The following is a 22,242-nucleotide window of genomic DNA, read 5'->3' on the forward strand; positions in this document are numbered from 1 at the left end:
CTTGGAAAGTTGCTAAAGTATCAAGGGTTTTGTTAAGAACAGAAATGCAGCTTTGCTGCCCTGCCCCAAATGAACAGTACACACTGTAAGTAATGCAGACCATACCTCTCAACAAAGCCATAAATAGTGGGGGAAAAGGCCTGAAAATAGGGACAATTTTAAAATATTGCTCTTACAAACTTAGAAAGTTGATATAATGATGGGTTTTGTGTTAGCATGAATTTTCTGAAGGGTATGAAATCTGAAACTCAAATGTCTGTCATTATTGTCTGACATCAGTCTTTAATGACTTGGCAATGTTTTTACAGAAAATCGCAGTTTTATTAAAAATGGACAAAAAATATGAAACAAAAATCTGGACATTTTGTGAAAATCTGTACAGTGGAGAGGTATGATGGAGAAAGCTAAAGGTGTAAGTATATGCTAATCAAAATAAATATAAAAGTCATCAGACCATTCATAGGTACATCAGCATATGCAATATGTAGCTGACAAAAGGCACGTATATCCATCTAAAAAGCAGTACTCCTCTGTGCAAATATATCCCAAAGTATTATCCACCCCTCTATGTTCAACATTTGACTCTTCTTCAGTTTCCCTAACTACACGGTTGCCAATGGTGTAGATTCAGGACTGTCAGCATGGTGAAGGTCCAAATGAGTTCTGAACTCATTAGAATTGCTGAATCTCTGAAATTGGATCTGTGTAGGGATGTAAATATAGTGTAGGCATTCCCTCAGTCTTTGTGTTTATGGGATGGAAACCGTGAATGCTTATATCAGGTGGATGTGGCAGGTTAGACTTATAAGTGTTACATATAGGCCTGTCAAGATTGGAAATGCAAGTAAGCAGCACACAATTCTCAGGTTCTGTTTCATTAACATCCACCTCCTCTTCATTTGTTGACAAATTTTGTTTTCTCTGTCAGGTTTTTAGTATTATTTGCTATAAAAGAAAAGAATAAAAAAAGGTAGAAATAGTTGAAATGAAAAAAGCAAACTATGACATACACAGTAGAATATGTTACTACACATGAGATATGTCTAAATAGATCTGGGTTTCAACTCTCACTCCAATGCACCTTTAGAAAACAGGAATGGTGCCTTATCCCTCTTTGCCACATAATCAGATTTGCAGCAAAGAACTGAAGCCATTCTTCATGCAACCAACTGCAACAGAATGTATACTGATATATCAAACCATAAACTATTTCCACATTTATTATATTCGAACTTAGTGCACTTAGTGATAACACAACCAATTATGATTATTGCTTGCAAATATACAGTTCTGTCTTACCTTTCTGTGTTTTCTGGTCATTCATCAATTATCTGACCAGTACTCTGGGACATGCATTCTGTAAGCCACGCTGTATCATTGGCCTTAAAATGTGTGAGGATATTAACTGGCATTAAAATGATATACAATTGCCAACAACTGAAGGGCAGGTTGGATAGCACAGACAAGCATAAACTGCACTTTTTGGTGGGAGCAAAGGTGAGTCACAGTTAAGGCACATACAAGGGTGCAACTGTTCTGTTGAGGGGGGGTGACAAAGCTGAGTTACTGTTGTGGCACATACAAACATAGACTGTTCATTTGGGGGAGCAAAAATGAGTTCCTCGTATGGCACAAGCAAGAATGGGCTGTTGTTTTGGGGGAGCAATGATGAGTTACTGTTATGGCACATATAAGGGTACAACTCTTCTGTTGATGGGGGAAACAAAGCTGATCTACTGTTATGACACACACAAGCATAGACTGTTCTTTTGGGGGGAGCAAAGGTGAGTTACTTTTATGGCATAAACATAAATGGGCTGTCCTTTTGGGGAGAGAGCAAATGTGAGTTACTGTTATGGCACATACAAGGGTACAACAGTTCTGTTGAGGGGAGAAACAAAGCTGAGTTGCTGTTATGGCACATACAAGCATAGGCTGTTCTTTTATGGAAAGAAAGGTGAGTTACTGTTATGGTGCAAACAAGAATGGACTGTTCTTTTGGGGGACAGCAAAGGTGAGTTACTGTTATGGCACAAACAAGAATGGAGTACTAATTTGGGGGGAGCAAAGGTGAGTTACTATTATGGCACAAACAAGAATGGACTGTTCATTTTAGGGGAGCAAAGGTGAGTTACTGTTATAGCACAAACAAGAATGGACTGTTCTTTGTGGAGAGCAGAGATGAGTTACTGTTATGGCACAAACAAGAATGGACTTTTCATTTTGGGGGGGAGCAAAGGTGACTTACTGATGTGGCACAAAGAAGGATATAGTGCTCTTGTTACACTCCTTGCTTTGCATTCTGTCTGTTGTTAGCATTTCAAATCTCTAGACTGTTTTGTGTTACATCAGTGGGTAATACTGACTGGCTATATTTTCAGTTTTATCTGGAAACAGTTATTTTGTAGTTATGTGATACTTATGTGTGTTATACTTCTGTTGTCTTTTAGGACACCTAGAAGTATGTCACTCATGCATGTCAATCCACGGAGATACCCCTTCATGGATGTTGAAAACCAAGTCATTTTTGATGGGTTTCAGCAACACGATGCTTTTCTCCTGGCCTGGGTGGCCACATCAGAAAATATGAACATGTGCGCCACGGGGCCACTGCTATGATAACATATGCAAGGAGGTGACCAGCTGCAGTGGACCATGACCAAATGGTTACAGGAGGATGGCTTGCTATTGAATCACCACTAACTCCCAAGAAAGAGTTCCTGGCCAATCTGAGAGATCCAGACTATTCCCAGTAGAGTGCAGTACAGCATATCCTGGATGTGGGCCAACACCTTCTGAAACAACAAGCACATCCCAGGAGGAGCTTCTAGGTAAGCTTTGATATCTCAGCAATTAAATACTGTTGTATAGTAAAACAATTGAAATGCATAAGTTAATTCTATATCACATGTCCTTTTTTTGGGGTGGGGGATTGAAGATTGCTACATTTATAAGCTTAGTTTGGAGTTGTCAGCCATATTCTTGTTCAAAGTACTGTTAATGCACATAAAAAGGGGTATCTGTATTACCTGCTGTGTTACTGTTAATTGTGATGATGTTGCCCTAACCCTTGCTTAACGTCTTCCAGGACCATCTGGAGTAAAACACAATATGTCTTCTGTGGATGGTAAGCCAAATATTTTTGTCAGTACTGTTGAGCAATTTAAAGAAATATCGTAGTATGTGATATTAATCTCAGGCCTGTTGTGTGTATTGCTGTACTGTCTGTTATAGTGGCTGCACTGTTAGTTTGTTAGTATATATTGCACTATAGTAGTGCAGCTTTTGCTTTTAAGGTATTCCTGTGTTTCTTGCTTTTTATCACAGGTGATCATAAGAATGGGAGTGTGGGGCCTGTCCTGTGCCACCTGATATCAGTGTATCCACAGACGCTGATCATGATGGTGGCCAAACTGAGTAGCAGTTGTGGGTGCAGAGGGTGAATCTGACACAGAGGTTGATATACAGCCATCCCCTGCATTTCCATTGGACACAGCCAGTAGGCCTATGCCTACTCAGTCCACTGAGCCCACAGATATTGGACAGGTGGAGGGTGAGGGCACTGATCAGGGAAGTGTGGCTACTGTGGATTCAGTGCCTGTTGATTCTGTCCATAGCCAAAGTGTGGGAGAGGTGACACATGTGAGGTTTGACAGGGGTGCTCGGAGGGGGCCTGCTGTCCCTCTTGCACCTGGTGCAGGTGTCACTTCCTGTGCCATTCAATGTATGTTTAGGGTCATCATGGAGGCACAGGCATGTCCCCATAGGTGCTCCAGACAAATGCTCAGGGTTGTGGATGTGGCACACTCTGACATGTGTGACTGCCTCCACCATTTTGAAGATTCACTGTATCAGATGAATGACACATTGGAATGAGTCATGTCTGTGATGGACCAAGGGGTGTCTGTTATGGCTCGAGCAGTGTCTGTAATGGAATGCCTGCTGGGAGGGGAACAGCATCCTCATGGGCATAGGTCAGACACTTCATCTGCTGTCAGCCAATGTGGCAGTGGCCGATCATGCTTCCATCATGGCAGTAGTTCCACTGCCTCATCAGTGAGTCTGCTGTCCACACCTAGACATGGCAGGCCATGGGATTGTGGTCCTATCTGTCCCTGTGAATGGATTTCATCCAGCAGACATCAGTCATGTTCAGGTGGCAGGACTGCATCTGACCGTGGGCATGGACATGCCAGTGCAACTCTTGGCTGAGACAGTTCTTGTGGTCAGTGGCAACAATGATGAATTGCCACCTCTACCATGCATGGCTCACACCTGCCCAACAGACCAAGATGTAGAGCTAGCACAGAGCTGAGCTGTGTTCGTGCAGACACTCACACCAGTTTCATCTGGAGAACCCCTACAAACACACACATACACACACACACACCAGTTACTCAGTTTGTTTCACTGTCCATTTGTTGTTTTATCCCAATGTCTATCTTTCTCTTCTTCCTACAAACACACACTCACCAACCTTCTATGTCAGCCTAGGCTTCTTGTCCCCCTCCCCCACAACACCCTGCACAAGTGATGATAACAGTGCCATGTCCCTGTTTTCTATCTTTTGGATTCAGGGACACAAAAGCTGTGTCTGATACTCAGGGTGCATAGCTAACTTACTGCTTAGTATATTTGCATTTGTGTTATTGAACTGGTCATTGTACCCTTGACTTATATTGGCCTTGGAAAGTTACACAGTTGATAGCATCAACATTTCACCTAGTTATAGTGAATGCTGTTGTAAGTGTGTTAAGGTCAGAATCTGCAATGTGTATCATTACTTTCTAACTTCTCTCTTTAATGATCTAAGATAAACATATGGTGCACATCATAAGTCACACCATCATATTCAGATCTTAGGACTATATGACAGCACTGGAGTCAAACCTCATCAAAACAGTAATACAGTATAATGCTCTCTCTTGTATGTACCTCTACAGACACATGCAGCAGCTGGAGAGACCAGAGGACTTTCTCACGAAGATAACACAAAGCCTACAAACCATGACAATGTATATGGATAGATTAAAAGTCATGTTACTGTCATCTGTCTGGTATAGGATTAGATGACGTCTGCCTTGCCTCCAGGCTAGTGTCTGACCATTCCCTGGTGGGATGACTGCATATCCAAATATCTGATATAGCTGATGACATCAGCAGTGTCTGTTGAGAATATAGTAATAACAGTGTCCCATATACTGTTGTAAAAGGCTCTCTCTAATGTCAAGCAAGAGCACACATGCACACACACACACACACACACACACACACACACACACACACACACACACACACACACACACACACTTGACTACAATGAGAATAGAACCCCTACCTAAGTACACAGGCTACAGAACACAGTACGTAACACAAGTGGCATGGCACAAATCTGGCTTTTGCAAGACTGCAGCTAAACGTGTAGTACATGACATCAGCAGCCCATGTGTGAGTATGTGAGGTAACATGCTGACAGGCCTGCATAAGTTCATATGCGGCTACTCCATAATAGCCATAGGTTCATAGGAGGTTACTAGGCTAATGGTTATACAATTGTTCCCTTACAGAACAAGATATGTAGTCCATAGTTGCAAATCCATCATCAACACCTGTTGACCCTGTCAAAGAGTGACACAGGTGAAACCCGCGGGGCAAATTGATGATTTCCCCATCCAATTGTCCCAATTATGCTTAAATATGGCCATTGAGGAGCTCAGTTTCACGTGAATGTGGAGTTTTTCCATAGAAGTTGCACTCTCTGGGAGAGATATCTGTCTCTCCAGCATGTCCTGTAGATGTCTCAGGCTAGGTTAAGGTCCCTAGAGTGAGTAAGTTTTGTCCCATGTGATTTGTGGAGGTGCAGCATTTTCATTAAGGCAGGGCTTGGGACTGCACTATAGGCCAGCCACAGGTCACATCTCAGCAGTCTATATGATACAGAGTGCAGTGCAGTGTAAAGGGCCTTTATTACCACTGTGTTCACATGATGATCAAAGGTAAGGTTTCCATCAACCTACATTCCCAAATCTCTCATCATTGGGTTTGAACATAGGGGTATTATCACTATTGTAATTTGCAGGGACTTCTCCTTTGACAAAAGGGATAATAGCACATTATTTTGGGTTAACTTTAAGTCTGTGGCTTTGGCAACCATGAATTTATGTACTTAAGCACATTTTGCAGTATAATGACATTGTTTGGGGATCCAGTGATTGCACCCAGTTTGCAGTTGTCAGTGAACTTGTTGAGCCACAAGTCATCTTTTTTTTGCCTAATTTTCTGAGAAATACATTCCAAATGGTAGGAGGCCCAGCACAAAACCTCGTGGGACACCACTGGTAACAGGTCTGCTGGTAGAGGTGGAATTTCCATCTATGACTACATGCATTCTGTTGGTGAGCCACTTGGTTACCTACCTAATGACATGTGGGTTAATCCCTAGGTGGGTGAGTTCTGCAATGATGCCTCTGTGGGGGATTGTGTCAAAGCCCTTGGCCAAGTCAAGATAGTCAGTATGTACTGATTTGCCTTCATCCAGGGCTTTGTTGACACTCTCGAAGAATTCCGCTAGGTTTAACAGGCATAATCTGCCCTTGACAAAGCCAAACTGTGTTGCTTGAAGAGTTTGAAGGTCACCAGTGTCCTTGTTGATGATTTGTAGGATGATTGTCTCCATGGCCTTACAGACAAGGCTAGTCAGGCTAATGGGTGTATAGTTTAGCAGGTTTGTTGAGGGACCCCCTCTGTGCAAAGGTATTATTTTTGCTGTGTTCTCTGCTGGGACAAAGCCAATAGTTAGACTGTGGTTGAAGCGAGTACCCAGTGGTAATGTTAACTCTTACTTTAGACTATTTAGTAAGCAGCCTGGGATGTTATCCAGTCCCATAGATGCTGTATTTTTGGCACTGGCAAGTGTGGTTATGACCTGTTATTTGGAGATAATAGTTAGAGAACTGTTGACAGGTATGCTGTGGGGTGTGATTGGTGGAGACAAAGTTGTGCAAATGTTGATCGGTGGAGACAGGTGTGAAACTGTTGCCAAACCTGTCTATTAACAAGTTGGCTGTGCCTTCAGGTTTAGTATGAGTAGTACCATCCACTCTGAATTTGCTGCAAAGCCAGGTCTTCCCTTATACATTACATATATAGCTAAAGAATTCCTTATGCTTGTCCTTAGCTATGGATGCTAATTTAGATTTATAATTAACTTTAGAGGACTTTAAAAGATGTCTAATTTGCTTGATTAAGCTATGGAGGTTGTTCTTCTGCTGAGCTTGTTCCCTCTTATTCCTGGACATCACTTTGTTTCTCTTGCTGTATAATCAATTTATGCTAGATGTCCACCAGGGCAGCTTGTTTTACGTGAGCAAGTTTTGATCTGTTCTGGTACACCTAAGTCGATGCACTTATAAAGGCGTTCATACAGAGCATTTGTGTACACTTCCATATAGGAGTCTTTACTGTCAGTGGTGGCAGTAGTTTTGAAACTATACATGTCATTGCTTAGGAGGCTATAGTTTGCTTTGCAGAGATTTGTTTCCACCTTTTGGATCCTGTGGGGGTGGGGTGTTTGGGTCCAGGTACAATTGTTACATTGAAGATGATTGATTTACAAGGGAGGATCTCACATACGGGGTGGTGCTGCAATCTCCCATGTTGGTGAGTACTTGGTCAAGGACATTTCAGCCTCTTGTGGGGGTGTGGGCTAACTGTTTCAGAGCATTTGTGTTTACAACATGCAAGAATCTTAGGGTGAGCATGTTTGAGCTCATATATGTATGCCAATTGATGGAAGGATAGTTAAAGTCAGCCATGCCTAGGGGGTTTGGCTGTATTATGAGTGACTCAAGTAGGTCCAGGCAGGCACTGTGTGATTTTCATGGTTCATGTTGGTTGATCTGTAACTAACAATGACATGGAGTCAGGTCTTTCCTACAGTTAGTTGGACTTGAAGTAAGTTTAAGGAGTTATACTGCTTAACCAGTCGAGGTATATTTGTCTTTCACGAAGAAGGATACACCTCCTCCTTTATTTCTTTCACGTTCATTTTGTGACCTGAATGTGTGGAAGGCATTATAGCCTTTCATGGCCTGAGTACTCTCTTTGGCCCTAAAGCATGTCTCTGTGACTGCACAAACATCAACATGTTCCTGAATAAGTAGTACCTCCATTCAGTGTAGTTTCTGATTTACACTCCTAGCATTAAGCAGCATAACCATGAGTTTGTCTTTTGAGGATATTTTTATGTCAGGAATTTTGTTCTTATGACATTGCTTAAAAAAAGCACTATGGGGGAGGTAAGTACTTTGGACAGCAATGGTAAGGCAGGAGATGACAGATGATCATCTCTGGCAAAACAGCATGATCACTTAACCACCCAGGCTGACAAATACTGGATCCCCCTGGAGTGACGCCAGTAGCTAAGCCAATTCTTGAAGTAGATAATTATTTTGTTTGTATTGAGGCATCATCCTGGGTGAAGTTAGAATGCTGCTTAGTGCTGCGGACGTACCTGTTTGGGACCGATAATCTGAGAACTTAGTTATATCTCTCTTCATATAGTCCAGTGAGGTACTTCTCAAGTCATTAATTTCAACATGGAGTATGACAGAGGTATAACTGTGCCTGTTGTTGACAGACTTGGGTGTGTGCATGACTTGACAGGCACCAGATTGTGACTTTCTCCTAGTATGACCTGGTGAGGGGGACATGTGTGTGTCTCACTATGGATTCACCTATGACCAAGACACTGGTTTTCGGGTGTTCTGCCTTAAGGGCTTAAAGGGTGACACACTTTTATGTTTGTTTTTATGTGTAGTGGGTTCCATTGGAACTGTAATGTGTGCAGAAGGTTTGCATTTACAAGGTCTCTACTCTTTTGGTAAACTTCTAATGACTACCTCTGTGTATGTAGGGTTATGTGTTGTGCACTTGGTCTGTTGAGTAGGTGAAGTATGTATGTTGACAACCTGTTTGATAGCTGCTTTGTTGTTACTTGAGAAAGAGAGCATTTATTCTAGATTCATTGTATAGTTGCATCTCTCACATATTGTATTTGTAAGTTTTAAGAGTACATGGTTGTCAGTATACATGAGGCAATAAAAGCCTAGCTTTGTAAAAACACAAGTACCCCTATTAAGCATATTTAGATGGTCATTATTAGCAGAGTGATTTTGTGAGCAACAACTGGGCTGGTCTGTGAGGGACATAGGTGCCAGCCCAAAGATGACTTTACAGTTACCCAACCAGTAGTGAACAGGATCATTGAGGATCACTACTTCGCATGCAACAGGAGTCTATAACAGAGGGGTGCAAATCACTGGGTGATGTATCTGTCTCCCTTGCATGTTCTGTTTATGTCATAGGCTAGGATGAGAACTCTGGCCCAAGTTATTCTTGTCTCATTTCATTTCCAGATATCCAGCATTTCCAGTAGGGTAGGGTCTGAGTCTTCTTTGTAATTCAGGCATAGGTCACCTGTCAACAGCTTGCAGGAAACTGAGTACAGTGACAAGTATTGTAGTCTTTTCATGTATGTGATGTTTGGAGAACCTGCATTATCCCATTCACAAACCTCTATTTTTTCTCCAATTGTTGCAGTTGTCTGGTGAGGTACAGACATAAGTGAGCCTTGTATGCAATTAGTGGTCTGATAAGGGTGGAGTAAAACAGAGCTATGACCTCCCTGGCCTTGGATGTGATGTCCATATGTATGATGTGTGCAATGCAGAATGTGTGTCTCACCATTATGGGCACATAGTGGTGAGAGCACAGATTGCTATGATCATGTGTTCACAAGTCTCACAACACTGTGTTTGAGGTGAGAGGTAGGCTATGTTTATCATAATTAGCAGGGGTACATCATTGCCAAATGGGAAAATGAGGCATTGTTTGCTGTAGGATTCAGTCTGTGAGTTTGTCACTAATCATTTCTCTCTGTCAGGCCCTTTTGTAATGTGTTACCATTATTAGGGGAATATATATGAGTGTGTCCAATTAACAGCCATCTGCAAATGTGGTAAACCACAGGCCAACTACTGTTGTCAGGGAAGTAGTTTCCACACAGTTGATGACCCAGCACAGATTCTTGGGATATTCCACTGGTAAGTGGCCAGTGGGGGGGGAGGGGTGGGTGCAGTCCAAACTTTATGTATGTGTGTGTTCTATTGGTGAGCCAGCTGACTATCCAGCTAGTACTGTAAGGCTTAATTCTCATATGGGACATTTTCACTATGAATGTGGGATATTGTCAAAGGCCTTTGTTAACTGAACACAGGCAGTATGTTCTGTTATCTGTCATTTATTTGATCACTTGTAAATAACTTGTTTTGTACATAAAAAAAAAAACATTAGGGGTTCATATACTCATTTTGTGAGAAAACCCTCTTGCTGTAATTTGAATGTGTTTGAGTCATATTTGTATTAATATGTTATGGAGTTATAATTGGTTATGTTACTTTCTATGTTTTGTTACCTATGTTATCCTAATTGTTTTTGTAATTGAAGCTTTTCTCCTCGGGTCTCCACTGAAAACGGGCTCCTGCCCAGCTGGACCAACCCAGTTAACAAATGTCAAATAAATAAATAAATAAATCTAGGTCTTTGGGGTCAGTATCAAAGAAGTCCACGAGGTTCAATAGGCAAGACCTATCCTTGACAAACACAACAACGGACTTGACTCTAGATACTAGATGAATACTGGCTCAACTCACAGAACACACACACTCAAAGTTGTTGACATCACCTCCACTAGCCATAGCACCAACACATACCACATACCCACAAGGATGTGGCTGGGCCCCAACTCTAAATAGGAAAAGCAGAGGGCAACAAGCACAGGGCCTTTGGTTTGGTTGCATTTGCAGATGATTTGCAGATGATGGTTAAATGTGCCCACTGATGAGAATAAATTATAGTCGGGGCTAAGGCTAAACGAGTCATGGATGGAACATTAAGCATAAAATGACCCTTTGTCACCTTTGTCAATGAAGTATCTTTGCTAATTATGATATACATAGGATCCCCCTAACCTCAGACACAGTGTGGTGAGACTTGGGAACACAAGCTGATAGCAATCTACACTTTCATCACTACGTTCCCATAGTGGTGAGACACACAATCTGCATTGTACACATCATACAAATGGACATGACATCCAAGACCAGGGTAGTCATAACTGCTGTACTCTACCCTTATCACTTCAATAATGGAGTACAATGCTCACATCTCTCTGTATCTCACCAGACACCTGCAGGAATTGCAGAGAATGCAGGATTGTTCCTAGGAGAGTCCCAGGCCTCCAAACATGACATACATGGAAAGACTGACATACCTGTCACTGTATTTGTTATCATGCAGGCTGCTGAGGGGTGACCCATGGCTGTCCTTCAGAGCAGTCTCAGACCCTGGCCTTCTGGAAATGATAGACATCTGCAATTCAAATGGGACAACTATACTTTGCACCAGGGTTTTCAACCTAGCCTATGACATAAACAGAACACGCTGGGGAGACAGATATATCCCACAACAATTCACACTCCTCTGTAATAGCATCCCACTGAATGAGAAGCAGTGCTCCCTCTTCAATCACAACTCTGACTACTGGTTGGGTGATTGTAAAGTCACCTCTGGGCTGGCACTATGTCCCTCATGGACAGAGCCAGTTGGTGCTGCTCACAAACATGCTTTGCTAAAAATGACTATCCAACTATGCTCAATAATGTTACTTGTGCTTTTACACAGCTAGGCTTCTAAAGACCCTAGTGCTATTAGGCTAGTAGCCTCATATGAACCTTTGAAACCATGTGCCTATGCAGGCCTCATAAGCTGTTGTCAACCACATGGCCTGCAGATGTCATCTACTATAAGTGCAACTGCACTCTCATATAAATCAGACATGTGCTGTGGCACTTGCATAATGTACTGTACTCTGTACTTAGGTAGGTAGGGGTTCTGTTCTCACTGCAGTTGACTGTGTGTGTGTGTGTGTGTGTGTGTGTGTGTGTGTGTGTGTGTGTGTGTGTGTGTGTGTGTGTGTGTGTGTGTACAGCAGAGCAGATGTGGGTATCCTACAGTTACTTCTCCAATTATGTGGCTTGCCAGTATTTTGATACGTGCTCATGGCTACACATCCATTTCATGTAGGCCTGCCAATCTCTTGTCTCCCACATGGCCTGCTGATGTCATCTACTATAAATTCACCTATACCCCTGCATAAATCAGACTTCAGCTGTGGCACTTGCATCAAGTACTGTGTACTATAGTCTGTGTACTTAGATAAGTAGGGATTCTACTGTCACTGCAGTCAACTGTATGTGTGTTTGTGCTCTTGCTTGACATTACAGAAAGCCTTTTACACCAGCATGTGGGACACTTTTATTACCATATTCTCACCAGACACTGCTGATGTCATCAGCTCGAAAGTGTTGTCTGACACACTCAGTCACACTTGAACTCTGGAGCTTGCATTAAGTACTGTAGCCTGTAGTCTGTGTACTTAGATAAGTAGGAGTTATATTCTCACTTCAGTCAACTGGGGGTGGTGACGTATGTGTGTGAGCTGTTGCTTGATGTTACAGAGAACATTTTACACCAGCATGTGGGACACTATTTTCTTGTCCTCAACTGACACTGCTGATGTTATCAGCTATTACAGTTTTGGATATGCAGTACTCCCACCAGGGCATGGTCAGAGACTGGCCTAGTGGACAGGCATAAGTCATGTCATCCTATTCAATAAAGTTTCCAGTGACATGGCTTTTAATCTATCCACATACATCATGGCATGGTGTGTAGGCCATGTGGGTCAGAGACTGGCCTGGGGGCCAGGTAGAAATCAGGTCATCCTGTACAATAAAGGTTACAGTGACATGGCTTTTAATCTAGCCACATACATCATGGCATTGTGTGTAGGGCCTGTGTTTTTTGCTGAGAAAGTCTTGGAGTCTATCCAGCTGCTATATGTGTCTTGTGAGGTAGATGTAAAAAAGAGCATTATACTCTATTAGTGCTGTAATGAGGTTTGACTATAGTGCTCTCGTACAATGCTAAGATGTCAATATGATGGTGTGACTTATGATGTGCACAGCATAGCCTTTCGATGGTAGTGGGAACACTTGGTGGTCAAAGTTCTGATTGCTCTAAAAATGTGTTCCCAGTGCTTACATCAATGGGTTTCTGCATAGCAGGACTGTTGTCAATGCTGTGAATAACATGGAACTCCATTTTCAGATGGACAACATTACAAAGACACATTTCTGCTTTTATTTGTAGATTGTGTGCCTTTGTCACCATTCGGTTGTGTGTGTTAGCACCTTCTGTACTATGTTATCACTATTGGTGGACTCAATGATTGCACACAATATGCAAGAATCAGCTCACTTGGTAAGCCAAAGGCCATATACTTTAGCCTGAACTGCCAGAAAATACAGTTCAAACAGTGAAGGGCCAAGCACAGATCCCGGGGGTTGGCCAATGGTGGTAGCTCTACTGCTACAGGTTGATTCTCCAACTGTCACATGATGCAATCTGTCAGTTAAACAATTATTTACCCTTCATCTGATGTAAGGTTTAATCCCCAGCATGTGTGATTGTGTCAGAACCCTAGGCCAGATCACAATAAGCAGTTTGCACTGTCTTACCTTCCTCCAGGTCTATCAAACAGAATCAGTGTGCTGTGGTAACATCACAGATCACCTTTGGTGTGACCCAGCACATACACCTTCCTGATATGGTGGAATGCACAATTCAACACACCCTCCACATGGCCTGTGTTACCGTACAAGAGTGTACATCAACATGCATCTACCTATCTTGGGAGGACAACACCTGATGCATGAATGTATAGAGACATGCTGACTCTCTTCAGCTGTGAGGTAGACCAACATGTCATCATGGACCTCTTCTACACACACATATATATATATATATATATATATATATATATATATATATATATATATATATATATATATATATATATATAAATATATGCTAGTAATATTCCAGGCATATGCAACAGACCTATGTGAGTTGTTACTGCTACATCAGGTCTGTTGCATCTGTTAGATGTCCTCAAAGAGGTCATTGAGGGCATGCATGATGACAACAGTATCATCTTGTTGAACTTGAACAGGTGAAGGCATTTGACAAAAAAAACACACTGTGGTATTCAATCAACACTGTCACATGTTTATTTATTTTATTTTTTATTTATTTAACATTTGTTTACCAGGAAAGTCCAACTTGGAACAAACCCAATTTTCAGTGGAAGCCCGGGGAGAAATGCTCCAGATGCATGTCTTTGTAATGTGGGAGGAAACTGGAGTACCCGGAGAAAACCCACACAAACACAGGGAGGACATGCAGACTCTTCACAGAAGGTACTCCAGCCAAGAATTGAACTGGAGAACCTCTTGCTGTGAGGTGACAATGCTACTGCTGCACCACTGCACCATCCTTTACTATAACACCAAATGGTTAGACCAGCGTATGACATACATGGCATCTCACTATATTAAAATGTGTGATATGACATATATCTCAGGTCCAGTGATTAGGACAGTACATCAGGGATGTCTGCTAGGCCCTTGCCTGTCCCTTAGTTAAGTGATGGATATCACAGATGACATACACATGGTGTGCCAAACAGATGCCTGAAGGATTACAGCTTGTGGGCAATCATTGATTCCAACTGTGATATTAGTATAATACACACAGTATCATCACATACCAGAGACTGCTGCCACAGCCATGGCAACACCTGCATCGACAAGACACATGGAGGGATGTGTTACATCAGGAAACAGACACAACACCCAAGTATAATGTGGGGATCACACCCTATAATCAGACCAATAGGTATGTGACCTGTGTCCTGGGGTAGAGGGTAAGTGGTACATCCATAAGCATGTGGTAATTGTGCTGACTACTCCCTTGACTGTAACATGTGAAGGACATGCACATCAGAGGACATACTAACTTCATGGTTTCCAGCATTCATCACACCAATAACTGAGTACAGTGCACCATTCTCCATGCACCTTCCTACACATGTTATAGTGATGTGTAATTGAAATGTACCACCTTTGTCATGGTGCACTATCAAACAACTTATTGTCCACAGCTAGGTATTCTTTCTGGGAAATATACATGACTGCCTGATGGTGCAGAATACCAATCAAGTTATTACATCAGATTCATATGTGCTACTTGTTCATCTTATGCACACACTGCATATAAGGTGTTTAACAACATTAATGGTATGTATATCATTTGTAACAGTGTGAATTGTGCCATAGATATATGCCATGCAAACAAGGCAACCAGCCTGTATTGCCCATACTGTCACATACAGGTGTAACTGTGTTCCTCCTAACACCTTCTGCAGATATTACAGTACCAGGACAGTGTGCATGGTTACCTTCATACAGTGTGGATGTATCATACTAGTTGTCCAGTGTGTGTGTAGGCTCATCTGTTATCACTCCACATCACATATGTTATGTCAGAGGCATGGGATTAGTCATGGTGTTATTCAGATATTGTCCATAATCGTGATTGGTTCTTGTAATGTTTACCATGATCCTTTACCTGTGGCCGCCATGCTGGAGACCACTGCTGAGAGTATAATCATATTCAGGCATATCAGTTTGCACAACTTCCCAATATGCAACCTACCTCAATTGTTTGTCAAATCTCAGATAGATGTCCTCTGCATTTTTCATGTAAGGATGCTTATCTCACACACACATCCTCCCCATTGTGTGTCACATTGTGTGGCAGTCACAGACTGCACATTTTCACTGCACAGTCCATACTGCATCATATAGATATGTGCAGGGTGTCGCTGCTACAACCATCTTCCACTGACATGTCCTCCTCTGCTGTACATATGGGAGTTTTACCTATACTATTTCCCTGTGCTCATTCTTACAATTCATTTGCGTATCCCTATTCAACAAGCACACTTCCCGAGTGATCATTTTACATGGCAGTCCCATGCCCTATTACAGATCATTAACACAACTTCAGTACAGAATGCCAGGAATAGCATATTACAATGCTCTGCACTGTAGGTACACTGTCCTGTACTGTGTTTGGACCATATACTTCACATTCATACATTTCAGCTGTCCAGATATTCACAGGATGTCCAGATGTTTTCCTTATCAAATATGTGGCTTTCTGCCATATCACTGGGGTGATTTCAGGATTGCTGTGACTGAGTATCGCAGACATTTGAGTGCATACCTCTCAACTATCCTGATCTGTGCATAATGTCCAGTTGTTGTGTTTTCCTGGCAAATCATTGGCATGTCATTGCAGAGTGCAGTCAGTAAGTGATGACTGAAATTTGAGTTTCAAACTTCATGCTCTTCAGAAAGTTCATGCTAATGTATAACCTATATATTTTATCAACTTCATAAGTTTGGATGTGGAATATTAACAATCTGTCCCTATTTCTGGCCCTTTGTCCCCCCATTTTTATGGCTTTGTCCACATTTCTTGCTCTAAGAGGTTGAGCGTATTACATTTTAACACATTCCAATGTGACATCTATGTCAAATATGTCCCTATTATGGGTTATTTGTCCTCTCATTAAGTTGGCCTCTGTGCAGATATGTTGCACTAACAGAATGACTATTTGTACAGCCAAATTTCTCAACTTTACAGATTTTTTCAGAATGTCCAGATTTTGCCTCATATTTTTGGTCTATTTTTCATGCAATTGTGATTTTCTGACAAATCATTGTTAAAGTATTGATGGTTGAAGTCAGACAGTAGTGACAGACATTTGAGCCTCAGCCATACCTCTCAACTGTCAAGATTTTTGCCGAATGTCCAGATTTTTGTCTCATATTTTGATTTATTTCTCATACAATTTGTGAATTTCTGGATTTTGCAGCAATTCTGTGAGGGCTGAATTTACTAAATAGTGATAGGAATTTGAGCTTCAGAATATTGTTCAGAAAATGCAAGGTAACACAACCATTTATCCTAGCAACTTTCTAAGTTTATAAGAGCAATATTTAAAATGTGTACATAATTTTGGGGCTTTGTCCCACCATTATTTTTGGCTTTGTCCAGATTTTTTGTGCTAAGAGATTGAGAGCTATGGTCTGAGACTTCATACCCTTCTGAAAATTCATGTGAATGCAAAACCTGTTATTCCATCAACTTTGTAAGTTTGTAAGAGCAAATATTTAATGTGTGTCCCTAGTTTTCATCCTTTGTTCCCATATTATTTATGGACTTATGTCCATATTTCTTAATCTAAGAGTTTCAGAATGTGTGCAGCCCTGGTGATCATTGTGGTATTCTGCACAAGTACGCTGACTGTGTGTGCTCTCCTTTACATGGAACTGATGATATCCATGTTCACTGACAAGGTTGCACAGTCACTGAATAACATTGCTATCCTGACAGTTCTTGCTTTGGTATATTCTCTCTCTAGATTTTGGACCATTTAACAGGTTGCTCTTGAAAGCCATCCTGCTGTGTTCTTAAAAGGCGATTTTGGTTAAAAAAATAATTATTGATGATATTGATGATATTTTGCACTTATGCAGTACTATGAACAAGTTTTTGGCAATGATTTCTAAATCTTGGCAATCCAAGATCATATACATGAATGGTATCAAAAGGAAAACTTTGGGCAACTATTCTTCTCAGCTGTTGCATCTTAAAGGCAAAAAAAAAAAAATGCATCGGGCCTTATTGAGAAAGTGTTATGCTTAAGAAGTAAAGGTATTTGCAACTAACAGCAAGAAAAAAACTTAAAATGATCAGAAATATGTTGCTGCTAAGTGACAAAGCAGTTTTATTTTATTCCAGTTTCAGCCATAGATAGATATATATATATATATATATATATGGGCCACATCAACTTTACTTTGCCGAGATGACAGGCACAAAAAAACAGAAGACTGACATCTGGAACACTAACTTTCCACTCGAGGTAAGTAACAGCTTGGCCAGCCACCCCCCAAAAAAACAAACAAAATGAAACCCACCCATGTGGGAGGCAAACATACCCCTATGTGGGGGGCTTCACCCCCACACCCTCCTAACTAAATATACCAACTCTGAGATTGCACTACAGCGGCTGTAAGGGGCAAAGTTCAACAGGATGGCCAAGCGGTTACTTACCTTGAGTGGAACATTGGTGTTCGGGATGTTGGTCTTCTGGTTTTTCGTTCCTGTCATCTCAGTGAATTGAAATTCGGTGATGTGGCTCTTCAGGTAAATAAAGTAGACCCATATGTATATATTAAGGAGGGTTCTGGTTGATCAAAGAAATGCAATAATGCCCTGTAAAATCTTAGAGCCATATACCAGCCCATTAAGACATTTTCATTGTTTGCTGTACAGCAACTGAAATTTTATATCAGAGGAAAAGACTTTGATAACTTGCTTGAGTTTAAAGAGCTTTGGCAGCTAACTTGAAGGTTAACAGTCCCTCATGTTTGAATGACCCTATTAGTATTAAGCTGAGGACACTTACAAAAGAACATTTTTATATCAATTATTTACAGATATTTTATTCACCTTGACCTCTTTTTATTTGCCTGTTTTTAGCACCATTTTGCACACGTTTAAAATAATATATATATATTTCTACTATCATATTTAAGGCATTGTTTTTAATATGTTCACCATCTATAGATGGTTTAGTCATTTTGTAAGATGGATTATAGTTGGTTCATCAATAATTTCAGTTGTTATATGGCATTTTTTTAAAATTTGACAGTTCTGAATAAGTCTCATCAGTGTGAGATGGATGTACTGAAAAATGAAATGAGACAATCACTCAAAATGGGATAGACCATTGAGAACATTTATCAGTCATATCAAGTCCTGTGCTTTTGTTTTACCAGAATACATCTCTCTCTGAGGACAGAAATCAGTTTATGGGTATGGTTTTCAGAATACAGCATTTATGAAGAAAGGAGTTAAGTTCTTCAGACATTTGCCTTTCTGTTTAAAATGCAGATTAATAGTCTCTTGTATCTAAATTTTGGAGTGTTGCTAAACAAGATCATAACTTCCAAATTAGCTATTATAACTTCCAATAGAATTTTTAAACATTTAAAGATACGAACAACTGTACAATGCCTTATCTCATGGCACACTTATTGGAAGGAGAATGTTAAACAAAATAATCGCCAGATTCATAGAAAGTAGTACTGCAATGCAAATCACTCCACACCAATGAGAACATTTTTGCTACACTGCCATGGACCAGTTCATAATTATCTAAATTCCCTGAACAGTAATATGTCATCAGCATCAAACTTTTATGAGCAGAAATCACTCCACTGTGCAGCTGAGAAAAACATGCAGTGGGGCATGTACAAATCTGAACTGCAGCAGAGGTACCAAGAAGATTACACACATTAACATTCCATACTCGGGGACAAATGCACACACAAACATACCGGTACTCACACACAAGACATTAACACCCCTGTACAGCATGGTTACACACGTGTGTAATCACTCAAACATACCAGCAAGAAAAATAGGCACTCACACACAGACATTTACAGCCCCAGTCCCACATGGTCACAAACACACTCACACTCTTGTTCACAAGCTCCATTTGCTATCTCTGCAGGCCAAAATGGCTTCAATTCACCCTGCACAGATTAAGCATAGGTGCGTGTATACCACAAGAGCATAGTGCAATCTTAATACCTCTGCCTACTAGCTCTGGCATCGACTTGTGTAGTTGTGGTGTATATGAATTCCTTTGCAAGTACTTTAATTGGCTTGCTCACTGGGAAGATCATTTACATAGACCACCTACTACTGGGTACTGCATTTGCATGGGTCACTCTTGAACCTTGATGTCTGGGGTGAATAGTGATGATCCTAAACAGTGGGAGGGTGGTCTATGGTTTTTAATCAGAATTTTATTGCAAAGTATGTGAGACAGCTTGCAATCATCCTGTGCATTCTCCAAATGTGTATGAATACCACAAATGTATTTTCAATAATTTTAATAACAAATAAGCCCCACGTTTTTTTTTTTTATTTTGCTTCAGACATTTCATTTTTTCTGATACTTGCTCCTGATTTTATTACACATGTGAGTTACATATGATTAAATACCAGTCTCATAATTTATGAAATCACAAATGGTAGCTTCTGAACTAAAATATGGCTTCATTTGACAGAGGTAATGCATCTGCATAAGCCACAAAAATACAAACATTATATCCTTAATGTCAATCCTGTTAACATGTTTGTACTATCCAAACAAAAGCAACCAACGGTAAACAACAATGGACTATCAAACAATTGTGCAAGACATACTTGTATATTATTTCTCTGAAATTACACTATCACTGCTTTTTAATCTCCCAAATGTTTCATCTGCTGTAGCTCAACACAGAACAACCTAAACTATCATTTTAAATAAATGTAAGCTTCTGTACGGTGACAAGTACAATATGCATACATACATATAACACAAGGTGAAGGTGATTACCATGACAGTGAAATTACAATAGCACAGATTTTTTTTTTACTTAAATATAATACCTTTTTCTTACTCTAGCTGTTCAACGAATATTTCTTTCCAGCAGACAGCACTTTTTAAAAAGTTATGTAAATGCTGTGTAGTCAGTGAATGAATGCCAGTGAATGAGTACATGCATTGTTTAAGTGTGCTCGCTCATGTGTGTGCAAGTGTATGATTATGTGTAGCTATGGGTGTAAATGTGATTTTAGGTATGTTGGTATTTTGTGGAAAGGCTGAAAAGTAATGCGTTGACAAACAAAATTGCTGATGCAGTATGCATTCCATTTATTTGCTCACACTGTAGTACTGTTCTGACCCTGGGGAAAGTTACATTTATAAAGAAGGTGTGATAATACAAAGACATTCCCCCCACATACTTTAGAAGAAAAACTTAGTCCACATTTTGAGTGTCAATACCTTCAAATGTAATGTGCACACAAACACACATGCATAGATACACTGACACATGTCCATATGTACATATGTATGTACAAAGGTTTAGCAGTTTTAAAAGAATATCCAGATTTTGGCAAAGCAGTCAATGCCATGCACAGATCAGTATGTTTACTATGAGAAGGCAAACATAAATCACCAATGCCAGCTGAGTAGATGAAGCTGGACCTCTTCATTATGTTAAATGAGATGAAGGTCCCAGTCCAGGGCAGTACCACTATAGCGCTTTCTATACTTATGCAGTTTTAGGATCTGGCTGTTGTCATCAGAATTTCTTTTCTTTTTTATTTCTGTCATGACTGAGCTCATGACAAGTGCCAAAGAATTTTCACATTGTCCAGAAGTATAGCTTTTCCTTTCAGACTTACTTCTTTAGTACAGTTCTGTTTTTATTATGTGTCAGCAATGTCTATCATCTTCCTTTATATTTTGCTGGTAGCAATATTGCACAGAGAACCTTAAACACTGATTTTTGAGGCTGGACTCAGAGAGCCCCACACTTTTGCTTTCCATTACACATTAATTTAGTGCTTGCCTTTCTTGTCTTGGCTGCCATCTTGTTTAGTCGAGCAGAATACCTGCGCTAGCATTTCAAGAGAGAGAGATATTAAGTTGATGTGGAATTCTATAAAAATGGTGAATTCATTAAGGCCAAGCATCTTGCCACTGATTCTGTAACCCAAACATGTTTCTATGTGAGTATGTATTGGCAACACACACACAAACATATATATATATAGTTATATAATTATTCCAGTTCTGTTCATTGTTGTCTTGGTACAGTGTTTCTCAGGAAGTGACACATCACAATGACAAAAAGGAATGTGGCAAATCCACGCCTTATCACCTGCATTTAAAAAAGATAAAAAGGGTCATAGATTAAACAATATCCAAATACGTTCACCATTAGATTTTAATCACTTCCAATTTTTAGAACACACACACACACACACACACACACACACACACACACACACACACACACACACACACACACACACACACAGTCTGTCATCTGGCTGCCAACTGCTTCCTGCTTGCTGCTCAGATATGCCATATGCAATTGTCTAACATATAAGAATTTAGGAGTAAATACAAATTTTTATCATAACATGCAGCACCCTTGTATCTGCTTTTCGTGTTCCCACCTTACTCTTAGCTCTGCTATCTTTTATTACGAACCCCGGATCTCTCTCAATCTGTTTCACTTTGTCTCAGTCCTTTTGCCTGTACTATTAGTCAATGCTTGGACATGCCTACTT

General features: G+C 40.5%; 1 protein-coding gene across 4 annotated transcripts in view; it reads right to left on the reverse strand.

Moving 5' to 3' along the window:
- Positions 1-20,013: 20,013 nt before the first annotated feature.
- The window catches only part of PTPRO (protein tyrosine phosphatase receptor type O), a 1,723,724-nt gene continuing 1,721,495 nt past the window's right edge, over positions 20,014-22,242 (reverse strand). For all 4 annotated transcript variants that reach the window (XM_044088440.1, XM_044088442.1, XM_044088441.1 and 1 more), the window contains one exon: positions 20,014-21,827. The gene's annotated coding sequence lies outside the window, so the exon portion shown is untranslated. The remainder of the gene's footprint in view (positions 21,828-22,242) is intronic.

This window comes from Protopterus annectens, chromosome 11.part0 (genome assembly GCF_019279795.1).
Source record: "Protopterus annectens isolate FY-2018-M chromosome 11.part0, PAN1.0, whole genome shotgun sequence".
NCBI lineage: Eukaryota > Metazoa > Chordata > Ceratodontiformes > Protopteridae > Protopterus > Protopterus annectens.